The 27,462-nt window shown below is 42.3% G+C and overlaps 1 long non-coding RNA gene across 5 annotated transcripts in view; it reads left to right on the top strand.

The window, feature by feature from the left end:
• LOC125183408 (uncharacterized) overlaps positions 1-8,921 on the top strand; it is a 34,010-nt gene extending 25,089 nt beyond the window's left edge. The window contains exons 4-5 of one of the 5 annotated variants that reach the window (XR_010832938.1): positions 1,533-1,744; positions 8,185-8,909. This is a non-coding gene — a long non-coding RNA (uncharacterized lncRNA). Of the gene's footprint in view, positions 1-1,532; positions 1,745-8,184 lie in introns of all 5 variants that reach the window. The other 4 variants (XR_007165366.2, XR_007165363.2, XR_007165364.2 and 1 more) reach the window with 4 other exon arrangements.
• Positions 8,922-27,462: the final 18,541 nt, after the last annotated feature.

Genomic DNA, 27,462 nt, shown 5'->3' with positions numbered 1-27,462 from the left:
ATGAACAAGTAAGATAGAGATTTCTCCTTAAGCTCTCTGTAGGATTTGGCTCCAAAATCCCATTAGAAATTACTTAGAAGTAAGCCCCAAGTCCTAGAGGTAGTTTTGAAAAGCTTGGTTAGCATAAGTTTATTTTTGACAGAGATGTGAGTTAATGCGTAAATATGTGTCTTGAAATAGGACTCTCTTGTTAGGAAGAAAGATGTAGGCGATCAGGGATGCGTGGTTAATGACATCATTTAGAGGGAGAGGTATTGTTTGATTAATTGTATTTAGCTACTCAGTAACTTAAATTGGGTTCAGATTAAAATGGAGTGATTTTGTCGTGCATACCTAGGAAGACACTTCATGAGATGTATGAAATGTCAGGCTAAGTATCACGAATGGGGATTCTGGCTCAGCAGGTTCAAAAACAAGGAATTATTCACAATGGACTTGAAGCTTGCAGATTTACAGACCAATCCTGCATTTGCAAAATGAGTTATGTAGATTTAAGAGGCCCTTTCTCTTAGGTCCTGAGCACTTTCAATGGGAAAATTATAACGCACATACATAGTTCAAACAATTCTAGAGACTGGAAAAAGTAGCTGTAAAACTGATTTTAAAATGGTCAAGACACACCAGCCAGCCACATCACCTTCCTGCCTGCCTCATCTAATCAATCTTGCCCAAACATACGATACGGACTGTAACACATTGCATCTCCTCTTACTGTGTTCGGCCTGGTCATCTTCTTCCACCCAGCTAAGCTGGAGGGGAGATCAGCACACAGCTTGTAAACATACTTCTTTGGCAGTCTGCATGGGAGAGGTGGTATTTTTCTTTAAGCCACTTCCTAGGTATTTCTCCCCTCAAATTGCTTCCATTACATCGTTTCATAGTTTCTCATAAAAAGGAAGACTGCTTCCTTAGGGCTTTCCTGGGCAGAGGATATGTGAGAGAAGCTGTAATCCTCTTGACCTTTCCCTGCTGGAAGATGTTTCATCCTGTTGAGGGACTTAAATCATGTTTCCAGGGTGGAACCTGCCCATGCCACACACTTCAGCATTCAGAGCTGGTCTCTCCTGCTACCTCTCTTTGTGATCCTATAGCATCCTTCACTTGGGAGGCCCCAGCTTCACCTTCCACACTAGTTCTTTACAGAACTTTGGCCTAGTTTCCAGTTTCCTAGTTTATTCTCTTGCTTAGTTTGTATCTGCCTATAGACTTCCAGCCTCAGTCTAGGTCTCCAGCTGTCTGAGCTAAGCCCTAACAGGATCATAGAATGGTTTGGGTTGGAAGGGACGTTAAAGATTATCTGGTTCCAACTAGATCAGGTTGCTCAAAGCCCCATCCAGCCTAGCCTTAAACGTTTCTCTCCCTCGTGGGATGCACAGCAGCAGCTCACGACAGCACCCTGGCCTACAGGCTCTCTTGCTAAAAATAATACATATATTACAGGTACAACTGCTGCTGGTGAATCAGGGATGGGAGGGGATTTATGGCTCCCTCACTGTCAGCTCTTTGATCTACTTTTTATTTTTGAAGTACAGGTAATTTGGCCAGCAAAAGCTGCTGCTCAAGAACATTTGAGAAACACCATCTCAGATTGATGTGCCTTGCCAGATGGGCTCAGCAAATGACTTTCCCTGGTGCTATTTTAAAAGTCTTTAGTAGAGTTGTGCAATTCACACTAATTCTGAAGAAGTCTCTTGGAACATGCCAAAGATAAAGAGTGCATTTTCCAGACTGCAACATTTTCCAGGTAATTTGGGTTATAAGAAAACAGTTACCTGATCACCTCCAATCTGAGTTCAAACAGAATATGGTACACCAGATCTTAAAATGGGACAGCTTTGTGTGGTATGATAAATGACTTTACAGATGCATGGAAATTCAAAATTTAAATCCATTTTTCAAGCATGTTGGAGAGAGTAGTGAAAAATAGCTTTACACCCCACTCATCAAAGTTATGGCATACACTTATTATGTAAAGTGTGATTTATCTGCTGTCTTGCATATATTCCTTTGGGGCCTGAGATCCAGGTTTAAGAGAGAGGAGAGCTGAAATGTTGTTGTCTGAGAGAGTGTTCTATTTTTTGAAATGCGATATATATAGCAGATTTCAGCTGTAAATATGTAACAATAGCAACAACACTTGAGCTGTTCACACCATTGTGGAAAACAGAAAACTTCTGCCATTTATCACTCAGCTTGAACCAATACTTTTACATTTCAGAGTCTTGGTTCGGAGCAAGCCTTTTCTGGCTTTAATTTTCAAAGATTTTATTTTATTTCTGATCAAAGCTATACAAAATGAGCCACACTGAACTTAGCCAATGTATCACTACTAAAACTGGTTTCCAGATAGCTCATTTTCATTTTCTGTAAATCAAATTACAATGGTTAGTCTTATTGTGTGGTTTGCATGATTGCAAGAGAATTTAAAAGCAAACTTCAACACTCAGCAAATTCATGGAAATCCAATGACAAACTTACTGAGCTAAATGCAGCTAGAGAATGTTGAACATGGGAGACTTCAGTCTAACACAGCATAGCTGGCAGCCTTAGTTTCATGATTCATCTTAATAATTACCATGGAAAATTAGGAGTTTTAATCCGCCTGTAAAGGGCACCTTCCCAGCATATGAAGTTCTCTTCTAAAGCAGTATCAGTTAATACAACAGGGTGAAATCTCAACCGCACTGGGGAATCACTAAAATACTGGCTTAGGTCAGCGTGTGCTACCATGCAGAAGGAAAAGTTTTGGACTTGCGTTGCAGTTATATGGAGAAGTCCTATGAGCCTTGAGAGTTGCTAATATTGGTTGGAGTAAATTTTTAAATTTTTAAATATTCCTCCGATGCATCTTTGTTCTAAATGTAAAGCTCTAACTTAAACTCGGAGGGCTGTAGTCTGCCATGAACTCTCTGCATGTTATCTTACATGTGTTAAGTGGCAAAAGCAGAAGGCATGCTTACATCAGCCTGAATGAAAGTAATTTAGGTTGAATGTTTGGCTGATGCTTCAGTTTCAATGTCCACAAAACGGTGTATGCAAATGGCTGCTTGCAAATTCAGAGCTCTCCCAAATGCACAAGGCATACGTTTTTTGTATGGGCAGTACTGTGGATTGTCTCAATTACCAGTTCCAAAATTCCCACTAAAACTGTGCTAAAAATTGTTTCTTAGAATTAAAGCAAAGGCTTCAACCTTGCAGTGCTTTTAAAAGGCAATCCTACATGTAATCCACAAGGTAACTTGGACATAGCCTCAGATATGAATTTTAATTAGTTTTCCTTCTCATATATGGGCAGTATCCTAACTAACACTCTGCATATGTATTCATTCCATCAGGTTGGATTCAGCTGGAGGAGTGTTTACAATTATTTTAAGCAACCATATTTTACCCTTTCATAGGCTGGGACTGTAGCATGAAAAGGATGTTAAACGCTGCTTTAAAACAAAGCATTACATGGTTGCTGCTATTTGTCCCAGAGCTCTTTGCACACCTTTTTCTACCAAAATCACTTCTTTTAAAAAGAGAGGATAAAGACTTCTTGGAGAGTACGGAAAATAAGTTAACCCTGATCGGAGTACAGCCTTTGCAACAGTTTTAATCCCTGAAGTGCAAGAGCAGACAGCAGCTCTAGCTGAGGAATGTGTTTCTAAGCCTACGAAATGCAGAGGAGTGAGGCTGCAGTGGCTCCCACATCGGACAGGAGGCAGTGGATTGTGCTGACCTGGCAGAGGAGCTTGTTGCAGACATGGGAGATGTGTGCAGAGAACCAGGGAGAGTGAAACTCGCTTGGCTGGAGGCAGCCAGCCGGTTGTTTGCAACCTTTAGGTCAGGAAACAAAGCGGAGTGCCAAAAGTTGGAAGGGCAGCGCAGGGAAAGGCTGGTGCTAGAATTGCTGGTTGTGTTTTTTGAGGCCTTCAGCACTGGGGACAGTCGGAAGCAGAGGCTGGAAAGGATGGTTTGAGGCACTGACTCACTATGGCTGTCCTTACAAAATGTTCAGCTGACATTTAGCAGTTGTGAACTTCTTGAGCTTCCTAAACCCCGTTGGTCGAAGTTATACTGACACTGGGGAGAAACAGCAAACCTGGATGGAAACCACTCACTCAGTGACATTTACTTCTCTGCAGTAGTTTAGAAGCCCGCTTGTCCAGCCAGCACCAAAATCGTGGCACACGTTTTAGTTACTGGTGTGCAGAACTCCATTTTTCTTAATGTGAGTGGGAGAAGTTGTGATTCGGTGAGTGGTACCAGACAGCATTTTTCCCTTGCTGCAGGCGGATGACTGCGAGTCTCTCCAATCCTGTTGTTCCCAGTATGTACCACAGGGAGCAACCTAATCTGCAGTTGGCTCCTTTTTGAGTGTAAAGCTCAATCTAACAAAGTTTTAACAAATAACCTTCAAGGAGAATTGCTGGATCAAGCAGGCTCTTCTGCCTGCTTACGCCTCCCCTCTTCTCACACTCTTCATCCTACTGCTCATCCCTGCATGACTACCCTGAAAACTAACCTATTTTCTTTTTCTGGACAATTATTTGACCAGATGGGTTCCCTATGCTGACAGTGCACAGTGAAACTTCTTGTGTAGGGCTTTGCATGGGGCTGGGAAAGAGACATTGCTTTAGCAGTTTTGCTGACAAATGTCTTACACTGGTCTACACAGCATGACCTGGGGGACCAACTAGCACAGGGGTGCCTGCTGGTGACTCCCTGGGTCTCTTATGTGCAAGAGAAGGTCTGCAGGGCAGTGAGAAACATTTTTTGAACTTTTCCCAGTATGTAGGCTGTACCACTTCAGAACTGTCAGAACTAAAAACACTAAAGGGAAAAAAACCCTCCCTTTTTATAGCCTACTGTCTCGTTGAAAGTGATTTATGAAATGAAGCTTCCTGCCCACCCAGTGCACAGAACAAATACAGACAGTGCTTTGAAATAACTACAGTACTATGCTATTTTCAGTAATATTTAGCTCAGACTTAGCCAAGAAAGCCCACTAAGCTTAGCAGACAGACATAAAAAGAAACACTCTTTTTGCATTTTTTTGTGTGTGCGCGCATCTATTTTAGGTTTTACTCCTCTTTTCACCAGTTGTATTGCCAACTATCAGTGTAGCAAAGTCTCAGCTCGGGAAAATGCTTTAAGCCCACTTCTCATTCAAGTAACAGCTCTTGAGCACACACCCAATTTTAAGTACCTTAATAAATATAAGCATGTGCTTGAATTGAAATACTCCTATCTCTTGTAGTGAAACTACTTGAGTTCATTCTCTTGAAGCCGTGGAAAATCTTGTGGTCCATTTGCCTGCGTGATTTGACTGTGTTTAGTGTACGTGTGTTTAGGAAGTACCCTTTCAGTGACTAGCATCACAAGATTTTTACCTGTCAGCTGGCATCAGGAATACAGTTAAGGAGGAAGCTTGAGTTAACACTCTCTTGGCCAATCACCACACTTTCTTTACACCCATTTCTTCTCTATCTGCAAATTGTGAGTTGTTACTTGTTTTCACAATTACATTTAGGAGAAAATAAGATGAAAACTGGCCTACCAGGTAATTTTGAAGGTTTATCAGGTCCATTTATCCTGCGTTTGTCAGTGAGAGCCTAGGGAATAATGTAAAAATCAGATCGAGCATACAGTGATACTTCTTCAAAATACTCTTCCATTTTCCCCAGCAATTTGGAAGTTGAATGATTTCTTAAGCTTGTAAAAAAATATCATCTAATGCCTTTGAATGCATGCAGAACTCAAGCAACCATATTGTCCTTCAGCAGAGATTTCACAGGGCCACAGTCTGACAGAGCATCTCCTTGACTTGTTTTGAACCTCCCATCTTCATGTTTTGCATTACGCTGCCTGGCTCTTGTGCTATGAGACAGCAGATTACAGTTCCCCTTTTTCTCTGTGCTACCCAGACAGTCACAGTGTTTGTCCTGTCCTCCCAGGTATTTATCTTCCTTACGAGGAGTTCCCCCTTTCCACAGGGAAACTTTCTCACTTGGGTAGTTCTGTTTGCACCAGTGAAGATGCTTGCAGGAGTGAGTCTGGCACAGACCACAGCATTAATCAAAACCAAGAGAGCTGTGCTTTGTTTGGGGCACTGTCTGTAGTGAAGATTTCTGTCTGGTTCTGGATATCTGGATCCTTGTAATTCAGTGTTTTTTGTAACTCTGGGAAAGAGGATCTTCTGCTACTTGGGCTTCTACTCTGCAACTTGTGGGATACACATGCCTTTTGGTTTCAGACTGCTCCATCATTATAGTATCCTCTCACACAAACCCATGAAATATTGATAGAACTTACAAGCTTATATCAAAGTTTCCTACCCTCCCCTTTGCTCCATTTTCTAATTTTCCTGGTTCAACTTGTCTTTGTTACTCTGACCAAGCTCTGGTATCTATCTCACTGATGAAAGAGACGTCAGTGGTGCAAGACTATCTAGAAATCTCATCGTGTTCAAAACACACTAAGAAAGGTCTCTCTTCTTGGTGTTCCCACGCTGTTAACACGTGGTTTTCTTATTGTGGTTTACTTTATAGATCAAAACCATGTGCTGTATTAGGAAATGCTATGGAAGGTCCGTTTCTCATGATAGTTTATCAGATGAGATCCTTTAGAACATACATTAAATATACATCAAACAATATCTGTATTTTATTTCACTATCTCATTTTAAGAGAATGGTAAGAAAGCACCAGCAGTGATAAGGACTTGGACCTTGTGTCTGTGCTCCCATGTATGCAGATGTACTCCCCTACCCAAGTAGATCTCCAAAGAAATCTTATGAAAGGACCTTTTAAAATGAGAAGTAACATGTCTTTTTAGTTTAATGATGTATAACTCAGTTGCATGGTAGTCAGATAAAAAAATGCTGAGACTCCACTAGATATAAAAGTATTATTTAATCTACATCCTACCCATGACAGCACGTCTGCTTATTCTTTCATTGCCAACTAGGGTAAACTTTTTGATTATTTTTTTTAATTTGAAACCCTTTGGGGATATTTGTGTCTTACAGTCCTAAGACCTGAGATAGAATATGTCTTTCAACATTCTAAGAAACAGACTAAAAAAATCAAAAGCAGTAGTTGCATGCTCTGCAGAAGATCCCAGGTGAAATGGAATGTTTCGTTCTCAGCCCAAGAGTTATTAAAAATAGTTCCTTATCAAAGAGTAGGATACTGACTTGCAGACTTTCTGATGCAGCATTACTCAGTCAGGCATGCTGCTCCTTTTATATATCTGTTTTTCTTTCTTCTCCTAATTCAGGAGAGACTTCGACCCAGCACTTTCTGTCATGCATTAGTAACTCTGAAAACATGTTTACTTAAGTACAAAACCACATTAGCTCAGCATTATTGTATGCCTCAAACACATAAATTACAATATATTGTGGGGTGGGAACTTTGATCAAGAAAAGCCCACACTGAATTAACTTGGAGGTGGGCAGGAGGGTTGGAACATTAAATATTCCTTGTCTCCTTTTGCCCTCATCCCTACAATTCTCACTGCCAGTCAGTCTTTCAAATTGCTTGCTATGTCTGCACTGCAGGCTACAAGAAATAAAGCAGTAGCACTCCTAGGAAGATCATGCTATTTCACGGTTCTGACCTCTTTCACTAACATCCACTGCCATACACAAAATCTCAAGTGGCACTTGTAGCAAATTCTCCCTTGTTTTCCCCAACATTTTATCTCTCACCCTAATAGCACTGGGGTTCTGAAATAGTATTTTTCCTTCCCAAAGACGCTTTTCTATATAGAGAGACACCCCCCCAAATGAATAAATAAATGAAAAACCATTACAACCAGTAACTTGCAGCTAAGGTTTTGTTTTGTTTTTCTCCAGAGGATCTGTACTACGATTTTTGCCCTATATCAGTATTTCAGGAATCTTGTACAGTAGTAGGTAGAGACCATTGCCAAGGCTGCCACCAGAGGTGCCAAGTGCCTGCATACGTGGTCCAGACGGCTCGAGCTGACCTTCCCTCCTGCTCCTTGCAGGACAGCCTCTGGATGGGAGTAGGTAGGGCTGAGAAACACAAACAGCATGTTTCTTTCATACAGACCCAATACATTTGACCCAGTATGAAATGTCTTGCAGGTTAACAAATCTAGGAAGCATGATTTTTTTTTCCACCAAGTGATAGAACGATTCTTTTCAAATCCTTTTTTTCTTTTTTCTGGCAGCTCTGTTCGTCCCTTTTTGGAGGACCTGTTGACTGTCATTATATGCTGCACTGAAAGAACTAGTAAGTGGCTGCTCTCAAGTTGATTGCATTGCCATCGATGCTAGAAAGCATGCAAGAAATAGCTTCACTGCCTGGATGTGATTTAAAGATTGAGGAACAAGTATCACTTCCATCGAAGCTGGAAGAAATTTTGCTCCTGATGTAGATGGAAGGAGAAATCAGTTCTCTTGTATTTGAAGTGTGATTTGGTTGATTAGGCAACATTATACGCTGTTAATCATTTAAGTAAAAGATTCTTCTTGTGTCAAGTGTTTGATTTTTTTTATTTAGTATGTTTGTAAGCATAGAATACTAAAGCCATAAAGTTTGAGAAACTTTATACTCAAAGGGAGTAACTTGCTTCTCTATTTATATATATACACCCATACAGAGCATTTCATGATAGTTTGACTCTGATATTAGAATGTTTTCCACATTATTCATCACTTGTTTTTTGCAAGTTAGAACATACTCCAAGCCGTAGGCTGCATCTGGTGCTGTACGTGTTTAAACATCATGTACAATAAGAAATTGATACTGCTGTTGTATGCAACTTTGTGCTTTTAAAGGGTTTGGATCATGTAAATAAGTGATGGGTGTCTTGTCCAGCAGTCCACCCTTGCTGTGAAAATCCTGAAAAAAACAAACAAAAAAAACCTTTCCTTCGGTTTAGTCTGTTCTTGTTAAAAAAAAAAAAAAAGGGTTTTACAAGAAGCACAAAATCTAGCAATATGGGAAAGCAGAGGGTAAGTATAAGGACTTTCTGTACTAGTGCTCATCAGAGATCACCTGCCTTTCCTTGTTACTTCTGCTCTACAATCTGTAGTTTGATTTCAATAATGTAAGGTACTTTAAGCAATTAAATGTTTTTGACAGTTTAGAGAGATTATCACTAGATAGCCTCAATACGTCCCTAGATGTCACCTAAATTAAAGGTGTCATTTCTCTAGCTCAAGAAGCCTTATTCTCCGTTGGACCCAAAAGTAATGAAAGAACGATGGATTCATTGCAACTCCACAGGGTCAGTGCAACGTACCAGCACATAATGAGTTACAGTGTTTCGGCAGTCCTACAGAATATCAGGTATGGGCATTTGGCAGCCTGCTACCCCATATGCTACTCCACGCCATCATATCTAATGTGAGGGCATCAGCAGGGAGGGAAGGGACAGCTTTTGTACTTGCTTTAACACATTTGTGGTGAAATGTCAAGAAAACATGAAAGTTTTCCTGATGTCCCCCTGTGTATTACAAGCTCCACCGAATATACCATGGACTTACACAAGAAGTGAGCTGAAAATATAGCTCAGTTGAAGCCCAAGGAACTTTTTTATTTCAAATAAAGAAAATACTATGTTTGTTATGTGTATGCAAATTAACATTAAAGAAACATATAAGTTCTACAATATCTGCAAGAAACTGTCGAGGCATGTTCAAATATTTCATATGCTACACACTGTATTTCCGTGTTCCTCAAGGCTGTCCTGAGAATTGATAATTATAGTTCATGAGCTAATTCAGAGCAGTTACAGGAATTACAAGTAGTGAAGCTGCCATTAATTTATCTTATTTAATATAACCAAGAAGTAGACAAGGGATTTAAATGGTTCTTTAAGTGCCATGCCACTTTATGACTGTCATGTTGTTATACACATTACAAAAAGGAAAAAAGGAACCAGAGGATTTAAGAAGGAGGTCTGTATTGTAATTTCCAACACTAAAGGAAGCTACCTGTATTTGCTTAGGAGCATTACCTAGTTTACCTTTTCTCAGATCAGAAAGACAACAATTAGTCGATTTATGATAGTTGTAAATATTACAGCCCACGGAACAAGTGGCCGTGACAACTCTTTCTCATTTTTAGAGAAAATTTCAAGACAGTACTGCTGTTGGATTTCTACTTGCTTCTACAGACACCCTTCTCTAAGCCTGCTAATGCATTTGGAATTAATTATTGGTACAGCAATACAGCTCTTTTAATGCACAATTAGATTTCTAGGGTTTAATTGACATCTACAGAAAGCAGCTAGAAGCATAAGTTTATGCAACAACTTACAGTTCACTATGTAGATGATCCATGTTCAGCTCCATCGACAAGAACTTGCCTTGTGCATTCACAGGCTCCCATTACAATATGTAGCTCTAAATCTAAGACGACACACTCCCAGCGATTCATCACAAGTACATCAGGATTCCCAAATCAGAGCTCAGGTATCACACTTACTATGCATAAACTTACTGAAAGGAGTTTGCCAGAACCAAGTAGAACAGTGTCTGCTGTCAACTGCTGTCAGAGATTACTACTATGAGTCCAGACAGGGCTTTGCTTTGACCTGAAAAGGTACAGGACTAACTGGGCTCACATACAATCTGCTTTGACATTTTTCTCATTAAAGCTAAAAGCACCTTTAGGAGTCCCCTTTGAAACATACAAAAATGCCCTGCTCCCATCAGCAGCCCATCAGAGTGCAGTGGACATTGGAGGTCCTCCTTATGGCACATGCACAAGCCTGGCCACATATAAGGTCCATCCACAGTATCTGGGGAGATGCATTCATTGATCACAAAGTTGTCTGGCCCCTTTTTGAACCTCTTGATGCTGTATCTCTTCACCTCCCGTGGCAGCAAGTCCTAGAAGTTTGGTAATTGGCTTGCAGTGTAAACTGAGCTGTGGTTTCATAAAGCTGTCAGTGTTGGTTAGCTCTTGGATGTTTTCAGAGCTCAACATTAGGTGAGTAGGCTTTTTTTAATTAAAAAAAAAAAATGTTTCACAACTAAATTCATCCTCCTTCTACCAGGTTCAGGAGCTCCACTACACCTGTTAGGTGTACCTTCACCCCTTCCCTTAATACCTTAATTCCTGTCCTCCTCAGGCACTGGAGGCAGTCTGATCTGCCACCCCTGTTCATTGTGGTTGTGCTACTCCTACCTGCTCCAGGCTTTCCATGGCTTGCTGGACATCAGAGACATCTTAGTATCAAGCCTAAAGCAGAAGCCCTGATCCTGGCAGCTTCTTACCAAGGGACACCTCCACAGCCACCCCACATTGCCAACGGCCAGCTTGTTGTCCCCTGCCCCAATTATCCCCTGCCATAAAGCCCTCCTCCCTGCCAATCCCTCAAACCAAACTGACACAAAAAAGCTCCAGAGTGCTGATAATCACCCTTTTATTCTCTCCTGGGTTCAAGACCATCCCACCCTCTCATGGGATGAACGCATCAGGTGCCACAGCCTCCACTCCCTGATGAAATAATCAGAGCAAACTCAGCTGCACCCTGCAAAGTCCCATGTGCTCACCTGGCCCATGGCCAGAGCCACCTGCACTTCTCACACACCCCACGCTCCCAGCACCCTGTTTTAGTGACTCTTCTTGTACCCTTGGAAACTCACTTTGCTGTGCCTCTGTCTGCCTGCATTGCATGAAAGCCGTGCAGCGGTGTCCTTTGTGGAGTTAATCTATAAAATCCCTTCCGTTTCCACTACTGGGGCCCCTACAGTGCACCTAGCTTTTCCTGGGGGGTCTGGCTGTGGCACATGAGCAGGCACAGCCCAGGCTGTGGCAGTCATGGTGGGACACCAGTGCCCTCCTTCATTCCCCACATATCACCCTGGGCAATATTTATCAGCAGATGCTGTTGAGTCACAAGGACCTCTACTAAGACAAATCACTGATGATAAGTAGTCACATTCCATTGGCTGTCACATTCACTTGATGCTTGCTGATTTTTTTTTTTAATATCTTTTAATAAAATGTAAGCCAAACAAGAGCTTCACATCACTGCCTCTGCAACCGTGTGTTTGCATCACAGGCTGACGAGGTGACCATCAGTTCATGGTGCCTGCACACACGTGAGGCCACCGACCCGCTGAGAACAAAGGGTAGACAGAGCTGACATGAACACATGCCTGTCTTCTCTGACATAGACTTTTCTTCTATCTGATGGCTTTCATATCATCTTGAAAAGAGCAGATGAGGCTAGAGAAGCTGTCAAGTGATCTCAGCTTGCTTAGCACCTTTCAGACACTTGCTTGACTGATAATACACAATGCCTTGGGCTAATCAATACAGATGCAGGTGCTAGTCCCCACCTTTTTCCTGAATTTCCTTGTCTCTGAACTCTATGTATTTATATAGGCTATACACACTATGCTAAGATTGAGCTGTAGTGTGCCAGGACTGCAAACCTGCTGTGAATTTGAGCAGCACCTGCTTGACACCTGGTCAGAGTGATAGACCAGAGCCTTAAGTACAATAGGGAAAAAAAAAAATAGCTCCTAGAAAGACGTGGTGCTAAAAGAAAATCAAGAGAAAGATCAAATAAAGTGCAGACTCCAAATGCTCTCTCTGTTAAGGTCCACCCGTCTCACCCTATTTCATTCTAGCAGTGCCATCAGTAAATTTTCGCTTTGCAAATACGGCTGTAGCAGGTTTGTTTAACAACTGCACAGCTTTGGGCAGCAGCTCCATCACTGAACACTGCCGGGTATTATACAGATGGAGAGACCACAGATGCCTTACCCCAAATATTTACAGCCTGGCGGACAGATCTGTGCCACTAAACATACTGAAGAGAGCTGGCATGGTAGCGGAAGCACTTGTCATTTCTCTGCCTGGTCACGTGTGTGTCTGGAGATCTCTTCCCTACTCCAACACGGACCCAACCCAGGGACTCGCTGTAGGACTTGCTGCTGACCCTGCAGACCAGGTCCCCCAGCTGCTGCACTTGCTCTGCTGCCTCTTCCTCCAGTCCCACACCAGTGTCCACACCTCCTTGCTGTGGCATTCTACCTTAAGACAATTATTTTCTTCTGTTTCTTTATCTTACATCCTAGGGAATAAATCTATTATAGTTCCTTGTTTGCTGCTGAGATAAGGAGCTGCGGAGAGCTGTGCTCTGGAAGAAGACTCTGTAGGGGAAAAAAGGTAAATTAGGACCAAGCTATTGAATATGCACTGTCACACTGTATATGGTTGTAAACTTGGCTTTCCAAGACCAAGGCAATCTGATTAAGCACGTTATGCCATGAAAGAGTCATAAAGGTGCTTTTTTTCAAGTAGCAGCTCAACGTCATATAGTGAGGCCCATTTCTTGATGTTATTAATGTCTTTATTGTATTATATATAGCATATGTCATCTACAACTTTTTTATGGTCTCAGAATATGGATTGTAGAATGCACCCTAAAACTGCATACGCCCGTAGGCTCATAGAAAATTTTAGGTGCAAATGTAAGCTCAAAGCAGACTCCACTTCTTGTCCAGCAGCATCCTAAGGTTCTTGTCAGCAGAGCTGCTTCCCAGCTTGTCCTAGCCTTTGCACACTTCGGCATCATACAGAAATTGCCAACTCCTGGACCTAGACACCCAATACATACTAAAGTCAAACTACACGAAAGGCACTGCTCTTCTCTCATTCAGCTAATACATGGCAGCAGAGAGAAGATGTAAGAATGTTGGTTCTGCATGTTCAGTTTGACCTGAATATTTTTTATTACCTTTTTCAGTATAAGCAATAAACAATATCCCACATCCTAGAAGAATGTGGTTCCTTTCCAGCAATATTTTGTATTCTGGAAGTATGATGGTAGGCCTTTGAAAATTGGTTTTATGCTATTATAGGTCCACATGGGAAAGAGCAAATCCAACATGAGATTTCTACTTGAAGAAATAGAAATGTCTTAACACTTCTCCAAGGTGAGATACTCTCAAATGTTGTGCTCATCGTTTGTAAAGTCAAGTACTTAATAACTGGGAAATTGTGGAATGATAGGATGGGAACAGCATATTCATGTAGCCTGGTGAATATGTTTCAGTTCTGTCCTTTGCAAGATGGACTGGGGTCACAGAACGGTTGAGGTGGGCAGGGACTGCTGGAGACCACCTCATGAACTCTCGCTGCTCAAGCAGGGCCACCTGTGCTGCCCAGGACCATGTCCAGACGGCTTTTGAGTATCTCTAAGATGCCACAACATCTCTGGACAACCTGTGCCAATGCTTAGTCACCCTCACAAGTAAAGAAGTGTTTCCTGATGTTCAGAGGGAACCTCCTGTGTTTCAGTCTGTCCCCACTGCCTCTTTTCCTGGCACTGGGCACCACTGAGAAGAGCCTGGCTCACATTTCCATTCACTTCACTGTCTGCTCATTCAGCCCATGCTGCAACAACATGTTGATGAGGATTCTGTGGGAGACAGTATTGAAAGCCTTATTGAAGTGAAGGCAGACTATAAATATCCACTGCTCTTCCCTTGTTTATCAAGCCAGTCATTTAATCAGAGAAGGAGTCTACTGGTTTTGCCTGGAATGGAGTTAATTTTCTTCATAGTAGCTCATATGGTGCTATGTTTTGGATTTGTGACCAGAACAGGCCACAACAGAGCAGGTACAATTCTGAAGGGACTGTGCCTCATGGATAAGACCACACCAGAGGAGGTACACCACAGGCAGGCCTACATCCCAGCAGGTACACCAAAAAGGGACTGCATCCTGTAGATAATACCATGCCAAACCAGGGCAAAGGGAGGAGTTCAATGTTCAAGCCTATGGCCAGGTCCAAAGGGATAAGGGGTGAAGATTTTCATGTCTATCCCTATAAACTGCAGTAACCCATGGTTGAATTGCATGTTATAGGAAGTAGTATATCAGGAATGTCTCACCACCAGCCAGGCTAGGCAAGGATAGGACTTATTTGCAAAGTAAAATCCTATAACCTGGCCCAAAGGGACTGTAGTGGATGGATATACCATTAAATTATTGTAATGTGTGATCTGAGTTGCTTGTTACAGGAAGTAGTATAGCAGGAAATGCTTGAAACAACAGAGGGCAAGTCTCACAAGAAGCCATGGAAGTGCAGCAGTGACCCAGCCTGAGCTGGCTTTGGTGCCCAGTAGCTCCACACCACACACTGCCTCCCCTGTCCTGAGTGACCACCATAACAGATAGACCCCATTGATGGACTCAATGGGTATTTTATGGCCATGTTGCAGGCACGTAGGCTAAGGGAATGATATCTGTGTTTATATCAAAGGTGGGAAGGTGGGTGGTGGTTAATAAGGATGTATTGGATAGTGTGTGACCTACGCATTATGTAAATGGTATGGAATAAGGGGTGGAGATTGTACTGTCTTTGGCTGGGCTGGAGCTCATTTTATTCATAAAAACTTGTATGGTGTTATGCGCTGGATTTGTGACCAAAACAGCGTCAATAATATGCCAGTGTTTCAGCTGTTGCTAGACAGTGCTTACATGGCACCAAGACCTGTTTATCATGCTGCCCAGCCAAATACATACTCATTTATACACATATAGAGAAAGAACTTTTATTTATAAAAATGTGTCTAATTCTGAACACTTAAGTCTAACATAATTATCATTTTGCCTTTCTGATCTCCTCTGAGAGTTTGTTCTCAGGACTTGTTTTGAGACAATAAGCTGAATTAAGATATGCAGGAGTCAGTTTGTCTCACCTCCCTCAAGAAATGATCTTGGTGACCTCTAGTCTTTCCTATTTTCTATGTACATGTAGTAACAACAGTAAGACAGTGGACTTCCCTGTTCATTTTGATTGTATTTATGTAAGTATATTCTTTACTACTGCTGTATTTTTCTGCCTGGATGCATGAGGGTGTTTTAGCTTAATACAGGCACAGTAGCTGGACAAGGGATGTATCAAAAAGATATCTGATTTACAAACAGGGTTTTAACCCTGTTTTCCAGGGGAAAGAAGAACATAAATACTCCCTGAGAATGTCAAAAAGAGCTGAAGCTTCTGCTTTCGGGAGGGGTTTGCAATGGGACTGGCTCATGACCCCTCCCAGCATCAGACATACAACTCTTGGGGCCCCTCATACAAAAATCTTTTGGAAAGACCTTGTGTGGGTGGCATTGCACTGTATTTATAGTGGGCAGCTCCCAGCTGTCTAACCAAGTGGGTAGCACTGGTTTCGAGCTCAGAGCATGCCCTTTGGTGACCACTGCTGAAATAATTAATGATCTTTTGAACTGTCACACAAACCCAATTAGAAGTTGCTCATCTGGACTGCTGTAGCCCATTTCCTGGGGCCTTGGCCCAGCAAGCGGTGACATCTGATTGTTCACTACCACTATCTCGTTCCTGGTGGGTACAGCTCACAACCTTAACTTTAATATACTAAAGGGTTAAATAGCGTTAGGGCTGCTGAGTCCATTAAGTCTCTGACTGAGCAAAGCACTTAAGTAAGCATGCACTTAGCTAGTTTGGTTATCCTGGACAATCCTTACTTACCCAAACAATTCCTCAGCAAAGGGAATAAGCCAGGGTTCAAAACCTTTTCCCATTTGCAGGAAGAGCATTAAATGATTTCACTTAAGCTTTCACTGATGTGACTCTGTACCCACCTTTATAAATACCTCCAAACAATGAAATAATGGAAATAGGTTGAAAGGTTTGAGATAAGCTTGTCTTAGTCTTTGGGATTCAGGGGCTCTGTTGGGATAAATCCCTTTGAATATGTACATCTAGAAAACGTGCAAATAGCCATGATCACAGGCTTGTCTTCAAAGTCAGGGAAGGGTTTTGTTCCCCCCTCCAGAGGAGAAGCTAATGAGAATCCCTTCCCCAGGTCGGGTGGACAGTGCTAGGTGGTGCCCAAGGAGGTTATTGGGTCTGGGGCTGCCCCCACACAAAAGCTTGGTCTCTTCTCAAAGATCGTGATCCTCTGCTGGACAATTCCTGGGCTTCAGGGTCTTACAAGTGGCATTTCTTGCTGACTTGAAGCCTCCCTGTCTAGGATAATGCCACCACAATCCAACCACTCACCATGACTGTAAGCCACCATTGCCTTTGCAGTGCTGTGTTGTGAGTCCCTCACTTTGGCAGTGACTTCAGTCACTCCTGAGTAAAGAGGGATCTCTCCTTTTTTATCTTCTAAAGTACAGGGTGTTTTCTAAATGGTTTGAAGGTGCAACTCCAACTCCTTTGTACCATTCTTGGTCAAACGTAAAATCACATGACCTGACATTTGACACATTTGTGTCCTGACACATTTCTCCTTGTCAGCAGCAGGCATCAAATATTTGAGAACATGCTCTAAGCTGGACAGAAGCAATACAGCACTCTAATGCTGGCCCTTCAGTTGTCCTCAAGTGGTAAAGCCTTGCCCTTTACCAATGTTGCTGAATTTTTTTAGTGTATGGATAGGGAGAAATACTTAAATGCTTATACTTGTAATGTTTTAAAGAGACACTGTAAAAACATCTCAACAGAAATTCATTATTCTGTATCTTTATGGTCTGATTCCCTTTTACTTACTAATTGCATTTGTAATTCAGGTCCTCAAGTGTGCTTCTGAAGTCATTCCAGCATCAGACATGGGACAACAGGGAATAGGTCGCAGCCTGTAAAGCAAAGCTTGGGTTGACAGCTCTATACCAGGCTGACAGCTGCTTTTATCTTGGGAATTGGCAAACCATGGATACTGCAATTTCCCCTACCCCAGGGCCTGTGAAACAAATTCTCTGCCTCTTTAATTCCGGTATGTCTCTAAACAGTATGTTTGTGGACATGACCTGCAAGTTACAAACCACATTCAGACCTTCGGCATGGACTTCAGCAAAGACTGATTCTACGTTCTCCAGCTCTTAATTTAGCTCCTCTTCTAATAGCATTTATAACTTCATAAAGGAGGATAATTAGTTCAGAGACTAAACCATTTGCTGATAATCTGATGCTGTCAAAATGAGAATAGCTCTCCAGGAACTGATCTGGTCAAGTGATTTGACCGAGGCTCCACAACTTATGAGAGGATAGGATGGATGGTGGTGGACCCCATGCCACATCTTAATTCTCCTTGCAGCCTTTGACTTTGTGTAGTGCGAACATTATCATAGAGGACTTTTCTGTCCAGCTGCTGACATCCTTATCATGTATTGATGGTGCCCTGGAAATTAAGGGAGTTGTTTCTGTTTAGCCAAAAACTTCATTCTTGGCCAACACCATATGGAAGGCTTCTACAAAGTGTCCCACTTTCTGCATTTTTCCTCTGCCTTTGACAAAAGGGAGGTTTTGAGTTACGTTATCCTCAGTGACTAGCCCCTGTGCCCAGGAGACCCAGGAAAAACGAAATAACACTGTGGTTTGGAAATTCCATGCCAACAACCTTTCATGAGTTAACCCTTCATACTCAGACTTCTAAAATCCAACACTGACTAAACTCTTTGATAGATTTTCTTCTAAGCCTGTTTCCTATAAAGCAAAGAAAATGACTGATGAGGTTGAGAGGAATGTCAAGTGTATTAAATCAAGTTTACTCACCAAAGTCTTGTGGGTCCTAGTTACCATTTTGCAACATACAGAGATAAGAAAATTATTGTTAAAGGCAGAACCAAAACCATGAGGCCACATTTAGCCCAGAACATGGTCTCCCCTCCAATATCATTAGCAAGAACCAGCAGGTTTTAACACCCGGGGTTAAAATGGCAAGAGCCAAACCAAAACGTTAACTCCAGTCCTGCCTTCAAAACATATGTTCCAGCTGGGGAAGTCCATAGCATGTTGGGGAAGCCAAAGGCATGCTGCAGAGCGGAGGGATCACTGAAGAACGGGAGGTACCTTGTCATGAGCACTCCCTCTCAGTCTGCAGAAAGCTGAAATAGTAGGGTGCCATTTATTGATATTTAGAAGAGAAATGTGCCCTGTCCACTGTTCGGAGCAGCCCAGCTTGCTGTGCTTTACAGATGGTATGGGGAACATGTCCTGCCTCCAGACCAAGGCTGTGGAGTCAGCGCAGGAAAATACTGCCCAGGGTTCCTGCTTACAGAGAGTAATGTGTCAGGGCATTACAGGTAATTTTGTGGGTTTGGAATTTGCTTTTCACAGTAGCCACTTGAGGAGGAAGTATCAACAATTCTGTCTCTTTTTAATATAGTCATAATTATATGTACTTTAAGGTCCTTTACAGGGTCAGAGTAGTATCTGGGGACTTTGCACGTGTGAGACTCATCCTCCTTGGTGTTTATTTAATGAATTCTTGTAAGAGACCATTTTTTGGTTCTTAAGATGTCCGGGTGCTTATGCACAGATCTTCATAAATTCTTTTGTTTTGCTATTGGTATTGTAAGCAAAATAAATGTGTGTGTGTAACCTGCAGATATTTTGGGAGTTCCTGCATTCAGTAGTCCCATACATCTCCGGATGTCATTTATGAAAACCAGATGTTCTTTATATCATTATGCCTTGTATCAATGTCTATTTAAAGTTAAACTGAGAGCAACTGAAGCCAAAGAGGCATGCTTTGATTTAAATAAATCAAAGCATATTACAGTCATAGCAATTAATAATCCAAGACTGGACCAAACATGAAGAGTAGGAGAAATCTATTTGGACAGGATAGTTTTTTGTTTCTTGCTACTTTTCTAAAATTTATTAGAAGCAACAAGTCTTTGATTAAACTAGATCAACCTCCACCAAAATCCCCTGGCAACAATAGGTATTAAGAGGCTCAATCCTGGCAGCCTGAGCAAACAGCACGTATAAATCAAGGCTGGGGGGTTAATTACAATGGTCCTTTATTTATGACAGGTCATAGAAAGCACCTCTTCACTTGAGTCTTTCTCAGCACTAAACGCAAAAGCTCCTGCTAATGACACAAGGTCTTGAGCTGTAGTTCCGTTACTTGTATCATATATGGGGCAGAGATAGTAATGAACCATGACAAGTAATCATAGCTGTGGGAGAGGGGCCTTGGGTTATAAGACAAACTTAAAGTTGTACAGGAGCAGCTAAAGCAATGTCTGGGTTAATTGCTGTTAAAGTTGGGTTGGATTTTGTGTGCCTCCAACCGGGGGTCATCTTGTTTTCTCCAGCAGAGAGAAACCACAGAACCAGCTGCGGTATCAGCAACTGATCTGACCAAATGTTGTTGTCTGAAGAGGCACCACGGGAATGCCAAAACTTGTCTGTCTTCAGAAACATAGGTTTTGGGAAATGATGAAAGAGTGTCCTGTGGAGGGGGCTTGTTCTACTAAGACACTAGGGATGCACCGGAGAAGGAAGTTACTGATGGGAAACAGCAAAAAATTAATCTTTATGCTTAAAAATCAGGGTGGGGGGTGAGGGTGTTCACTGAACCTGGCATGTCTTTCTGCTCTTGCTATAGTGGAGGAAGATGCACATCATGTTTCTAAGGGAGAAACGTTTTCTTATTGCAAAGCTGTAACAGGTGTTGTTTTTTCTTAAACTCTGCAACTCAAGAATGAACATTTCTCTTTCCTATTTTGGAACTAGGAATGTATGTATGTACATACATACATATAAATATAAACTGTCTCCAGTGATGTGGAAGAAAGGTACAATGACACCACTGATGTTTTATTGGCACGTTTGAAGGCTGGCTAAGGAAACACGTTATGTTCTCTGCTGCCTGCACACAAGAAGACCAGCATGCAGGGAGATGTGTGGAGGCATTAGGCTACAGGCTCTTCACATTTTCTACAGCACATTTCTATATTCCTTTACCTTTCTGCCAGCTCTCACCCAATCTGCTCATTATGAACATGGGAAAAAGAAGTACATTTTGTCTGTTTCCAGAGTGGAGGGCTTAATCGGAAATGGTCTCAAAGAAGCTGGGATGGTGTCATATTTGTGAAAGCACTATTAGAAAGAAAGAAAAAAAAAAAAAAGAAAAAAAAGGAAGAAAAAAAAAACACTGTGGTCAGAACTTTTTTTTCCCCCAGCCAAAATGTACTTTTGAATGCATCCAAACAATGTATAGCAATTGAAAGAGCCAGAATAACATGGTGTTTTTTCCCCCCACTTTTTTTTTTTTTAATGGTTCAATTTTTGTCTAAAAAGGACCTTTCTACCTGATGCCAGCTCCAAGGACATGCTGTCATCTTGGCTAACAGGAATCTTTGTTCCCCCATCTCCTTTAGCAACCACTCTTTGCTCTTCTGCAACACTGAAATCACTGGAAACACGAACCATTAGGTAAAGTGTTGGTAAGGCTTATATATAAGCACTCATTTTACCCGTTCCCTTCCAAAAGCAGTAATTAAAATGATCAAAGGAAGTGCAGCTGCAGTCGGCTTACTGTAAGTCGGATGCCAAACCTGAGGCATGTCTTAATTTTCCCTGTAGCACTGGGATGTCAGTGCTGTCCACACTGCCCTGTGATGTACCAGGGATTTCAGCCTGGGAAGCCAACAGCAACTTTTCTCCTCTTTTCAGCGGACACTGGGGTCTGGTACCTGTTATCTTCCAAAGAAAGGGCACAGGTTTCTGCAAGCAGCTGGAGCTCCAATCAGCACCAAGATCACAGCACACGATGTAACTGGTCAGATCAGTAAGACAAATAAGTTTGAAGAGGAAAAGGAACAAAATGCTCCCACCCTCTCTCTGGCTTAATTGCTTTCTGCTCCCATCGACAGGCAAAAACATGAAGTGAGGCGAACGGAGACGCTTCATGCAAGGGGATGTAGCCCCATCTAAGCCGGGAGATGATATATTGCTTGCAGAACTAACTGTGAAAACAGCGGCGCCTAAATAAAGATGTGAATCATCCCCCCGTCTCACAACTGGAGCAGCTTCCCTTCTGAAGAAATGTGGCAAATCCTTTGATTGCAAGCCTTGCACAGAAATACGTGGGTACCTGTTACCCCAGCCCCCATCGGAGTGCCTGCTGCCCTGCAGGGCTGCGGGATGGGGCCATCTCCACCACCGAATCAGCGCGACTATGATCCTCGGTCCAGTTCTGATGCGTTCCAGACCCTGAAGGGGCTGGTGATTTGGGCGTGACATTTGCCTCAATGAATGGCTGATGCTGGGATCTGCCACTGGTTAGGGATAGGTTTTAGAGCCCCTCCAGTTGCCTTCAGGGCTTGCGATGCTGCCTGTCAAACCTGGGGAAGTATTGATGGAAAACCAATGGGGCTAACTAAGCTGGTCATGCCTGAACCCAGGGATCTTGATGCATTTTCACTTTTTCCGGGGAGATGTTGAATAAAAAAATGCACCCGTAAAAAGCTTAGCAAGCCTATTTATTTTCTCCATAAATTCATTTTCTTTGTCTTTGTGTGATGCAGCTCTCAGGCATGTGGACTTATTTTAATTTAACTGGAATATTTGGGAGTTGAAAACAGATAGTGAAGGATAGTGACTGCTCCCCACAGCTACAATCCACTCAGTCACACTAACACACCAAAAGCAAAATGGGGTTAGCTTTGCGTTTCACTTAAATCATGAAAAGCAGGGGGGAGGGAGGGGGGGAAGGGGGAAAAGAGGGAAAAAAACCTAGAGAATGCATGAAGTGAAAAACAGGCAGACAGATACTTTAGAAAGTGTGGGGGGAAACTATATATACATAAGTCAATAAATAGAGCACCTATTTGTGCTGCTGTGAACTCTGTGAGGTGTTCTGCTTTCCCTGAAGTAGAAAAATATGTTTGTTTTTTTGTAAACTGTGTACCTTGGATGAAAACAATATGATTTCAAATGGTGGTGAAATACACTTTTTTGCCCTAAATTAGCAAGCGAACTCAGTGAACCTGAAGCAGACTTTGCCAAATTCACAAAACCTCAAACACCGCAGAGTTTGCCCACCCCTAACCTTAGCCCCAGGACAACGTGAAGGGCGTCTTTGAACGTCGAACCACGAGCCTGGGACCTGGGCAGGGCATTAGAAATATTAATGTTTACTGAGGCTGTGAGAGAGACATAATACGTGGAAGCTGTTGGCATCACCCAATACAAAGCTCTGGACTTTCAAAAAAATAGCCTGAAATGTTGGCTGAGCATTGACTGTGTTCTCCAGCTCTGGAAGCGTGAAGATCCTCGAAGCCCAGCAGAAGCAGGCTTTAAGTCTGGTGCTATAAATCACCTACAAAAGAGGGAAATCAAGACCTTAGCAATAAACATGTAAAATCAGTCGCACCATGACACAAGCTGATAGAAAATTAAAGATACTACAAGTAGTTCAGCTTGGAGGTCTCAGAAATCCTATAACGGCACTGCCTCCTGTCTTTGAGGACAGTACATCACATGAGAAACAGCTGAAGCAATAGCCTGGAAGAAATTAGAAGCTGCTTCTGGCTGTTTGAAACATGTTAACTGGCACTGCCCATGACTCCCAGTTTCATTTTGCCCTCACAAAGTCACTACACATTCACTGGACAGGAGACCAAGGATTTGGCAGCTGAGAACTGCGGCTAGGAGAGTCCTGAGAGCTTGACAGCAGCTACTCTGTGGTCTTTATTTAAAAGTCAATCAAAGATAAAATTCAGAAAAAAATAAACTGCTGCAGCAAAGCCATGAAGTTTAAGGAATAGTGCCCCAAAGAGGTGTAAGGGCTGAGTCAGTCTTTCAAGACTTTCTTAACTCACCATGCATGAAAACATGATTTTACCAAGAAGTTGTGTTTGCCTTCAAAGTCTTTCCAAAGCATGGTAGACCATGGATGCTTAACATTTTGCTCCAACACTAACATTAAGAAAAATGTATACCTAAATACTGGTTTATTCGTGACAGGCAATGGAAAGTAAGCCAGGCCAAAAAAGCCAGTATTGTCCCGAGCGTGGCATGTTTTGTCCCCTCTCACTAACCTTGTGGTTTCCAAACTGCTACCTGTGGTTGCATCTTCTTGTTCCCATTAAAGAGCTGGAAAATCCCAGCACTTGAAACTCTGTCCATATTTATCCTCATGCAAATAATGCAAAATAACATATAGCGTCCACATAGGAGAAAGAGTCTTCAAAGACGTGAGTCTACTTAAGTGATGCCAGAGAGCTAAAGGATCAGGGACCACCTGGAGGAGGAGGCAGAGAAGCAAATAGCCATGGATTGTTGTAACTTGATGGCATGGGTGAGTAAATTTGCAGAATGATGGCTCGCATCTCTGTTAAATGCTGCCTGTATGGTGGAGGGAGTGTAAGCATGGTGTAACAGTTAAGGCAAATGAGCACAGGAGAAATTTAATAAAAGTGACTCCATTTTTTTGGCAAGTTATTTTTTGCAGCAATGAAATGCATGCTCTACAGTTACAGGCTCATTGACTTCTTTTATCACAAGTAATACAGGCAAAGCTGAGCCTGAGTCTATTTTTTTTCCTTTTTTTTTTTTTTCATCACTATTTCCAGGGGAAAAAGAAATATGAGCTGAGCTGAGGTATCACTCCTAGAGCAAGGGAATGCATTATTTTTTTCCAAGTCATTTACTGTGGTTTTGACATATGCATATTATCCTGTTGAAATGAGTGCACTCTAGAGTATTAAGGCAAAATGGGAAGTACATCAGAAAATTTATCAGAAGGCTTTGTAGGAGAGGTAGACAGTGGACTGATTTTTCATATAGCCTGGATGCAGTTTAATAAATATCAGGATATCCAGGGGGTTTGGGATAGCTAACAATGATAGAGATATCTTAATACTAAGTCATTCAGATGGTAGAATGAAATTCTCTTTCCTTGTTAGATTGTTAGAGATAACCTAAAAATCCTGAAGGAAAGTGATGCCCCCCTTAATAGACATAAGCCTTTTGCTAATTTTTTTGAGGGCTTTCCTCTCAAAACTGCAAAAGCACATCTTACATGGTGTTGGTTTTAAAAATAATATTAAAAAAAAAAAAGACGAGAAGTGTGTATTAATTCTCATTTGGCTTTGCTTAAACCTGTAAACAGAAGAAAGATATTGCTAGGGCCACTTTTCAAGCTGCTCCCAGCTTTCTCAGTGGAAAGGACCAAATTTTGGTGTGTGTTGTCAAATACCCAACAATTTGTTATAATAAAAACTCTACAGTTTGGGTGCTGCATCCAGCAGAGCTAACGCAATGCAAGGTGTGTTCGTACCAGCCACCCTTGACAAGTTGTAGGGTTTTGTGAAGGAAATCCAGCAGGACAGAGCAGTGGGCACTCAGAAAGACCAGCATTTTCTCTGTCAGGCTGATTTTCCTAGGTTTCCCATGGAGTCAATGATGCCAAGAGAGAAGAAATGATGACAGAAATCCTTTCCCTGCAGCACATCTGGTTGTAGCTAGACTGCTTTATAATATATGATAGTGGTATTGCAAAATGATGTGCTTTCCCATATGGTTCCAAATTAAAACAAACAAACAAACAAACAAATGAACAAAAAACTCTGCTTACATAAAACTGCTTCCTTTCTTAATTTCTCTCCAGAGCTTGGATATGGTCTGCACAGGAGATAATTAAAAGCATGTTTTGCACAAGCCCTGATGCTGTGCAACTCATTCCCTTGGCCTAAGACTAATTAAGGAGGGGTTATTTGTTATTATTATTATTGTTATTTGCAGTACAAACCACGCCTGTTGTACAAATTGCAACTTTTCCTGGAAAGCCAGGGCAGGCTGACAAACTGCTTCCTCGTCTTGCATTGCTGGCAGCAGGAGGCAGAGAGCAGATCTTCTCTGGCACATGGTGAGGTGATGTGATCCAAAGCCCACTGGTGTCTGAGCAATAGATTAAAGCGGACACTCAAGCTTATTTTAATACACTTTTATTAAGGTTTGCAGTTTGCTGTTCGCTTTGCTTCCCGCACAGGGTTTTCAGTGAAGTATCACTGACCAAAGATGGCAGTGTCTCATGTCCTATAAGCAGCAGCTTTTCTCTTTAACACGCCGTATTTTCCCTTGCCACCCAGCTTCGGTGTAATGAAGCTGATGTGTAATTAATTAGTTTTAATCTCTGCATTAGAACATATAACCATATATTTCAAGTTACATGTAAAATTCAAGCTGGAGTCATGTTCACAGCAATGTGATTGGGTTTGGTTTCTTCCATGTGACTCATTTCCTTTTTTCCCATCAGTCTGTCCTGCTTCAAGTCCAACATTGCTTCAACATGTGAGGATAGGTGCAATGTATTTACACTATCTTCTTTAGCTTTTCAATTCGTTTAAAATGATGTGCAGATGAATTATTGCCTTCCTTGTCCAGAAAACATCTTCTAAGCTCCCTCCATGCTCATGAGGCAGGTTGCGTGCACCAGAGCCACTTCCCAGGTTTGAGGAGCACGTCATGGCTCTTCTCCTCTGTAAGACGATGAAGCACAGCACTTGAAGGAAGATGTGGAAGGACAGGCTCCTTTTTGTGCCATTTGACTGCAATTTGCATAGTGCCTCGCTGAAGATGATTGCTGGCTCCAGGGCCTTCAAGGCCACTCAAGGCTGCCATGGGAGCAGACCCGACACCAACCAGAACGACTCAGCAGATTTCCCCAGATCATTGTACTGGACTCAGGCAGCTGAAACCTCCCTTCTGCATTCCCCACACACCTTCTCACTGCCCATCCACCGCCTTCAGTGTCGTGAATGCCAATGCACAAAAAGGGAGAGGAAAAATTGTGCTAGAGTTGCCACGAGCTCCCTCCCTGTCTGCGCGAGCGAATCCTGCCTTTAAATCCAGCCTTCCACCCGCGAGCTCCCCGCCGGATGTTGCTAGACACCGCTCCTTAATGAGGCTGACGTGTATTTTTAATGTGGTAATCTTCTGGCTCTGGCACTTGTACAGACACCGAGACTACAAAAGAGTCACTTCAATGCAATGAGCTGCCAATGAGCCTCACGTCAAAAAGCCACTTTGCCACAGGGACGAAGACATTGCAAATAAACACTTCTGGGGAACTCTCTCTCCTTAAATAACACATTTATAGAGCATCCAGATGTTGGTTTAACACTTAACGATTGTGGCAGAAAACAAAGCATGAAGGGCTGTGTTTGGTTTGGTGCTTTTTTTTTTCCTTTTTTTTTTTTTTCTCCTTGATCTCGTATACTGAGTGTGTACAAACAAATACGATCTAAAAAAAGTGTAGGAAATCTATATATGTGTATTTATGTATGTGTGCCAAGATAATTATCGGCCCATGCTTGTATTAACTGGAGGATGGAGGTAGGAAGGTGACACTGCCAGAAATGTGCTCTGCACCTCCAGGAGACACGGCTTTGCTTCACCTAGGGAAGGTGGCAATGAGCCCGTCTTACCCAAATTATTTCCAGACTGGCTCCACAAAGCCCAAGAGGAAGAAAATCCCCATATCTTCGTAATGAGGTGCCAAAGGAACTAAAAGGAGACTTGTGAAGGAAGTAGATGTAGTCTTAATGGCTTTGTTTGGGGTAATGATGAGAAACCTCTCCTGGTCCTTCAGTGGTCCTGGCTCTGAGATAGAAATGTCTCAGAAGGTCAAGGGCCACTTGAGCATTGCAGGGTGGACCCACAGCTTCACCCCCTGGGCCTGGCCAGCAGCCTGCTGCACAGCGG

This window comes from Anser cygnoides, chromosome 7 (genome assembly GCF_040182565.1).
Source record: "Anser cygnoides isolate HZ-2024a breed goose chromosome 7, Taihu_goose_T2T_genome, whole genome shotgun sequence".
Taxonomy (NCBI): Eukaryota; Metazoa; Chordata; class Aves; order Anseriformes; family Anatidae; genus Anser; species Anser cygnoides.
The sequence above is the reverse complement of the archived record's forward strand: the minus strand, read 5'-3'. Positions and strand labels throughout refer to the sequence as shown.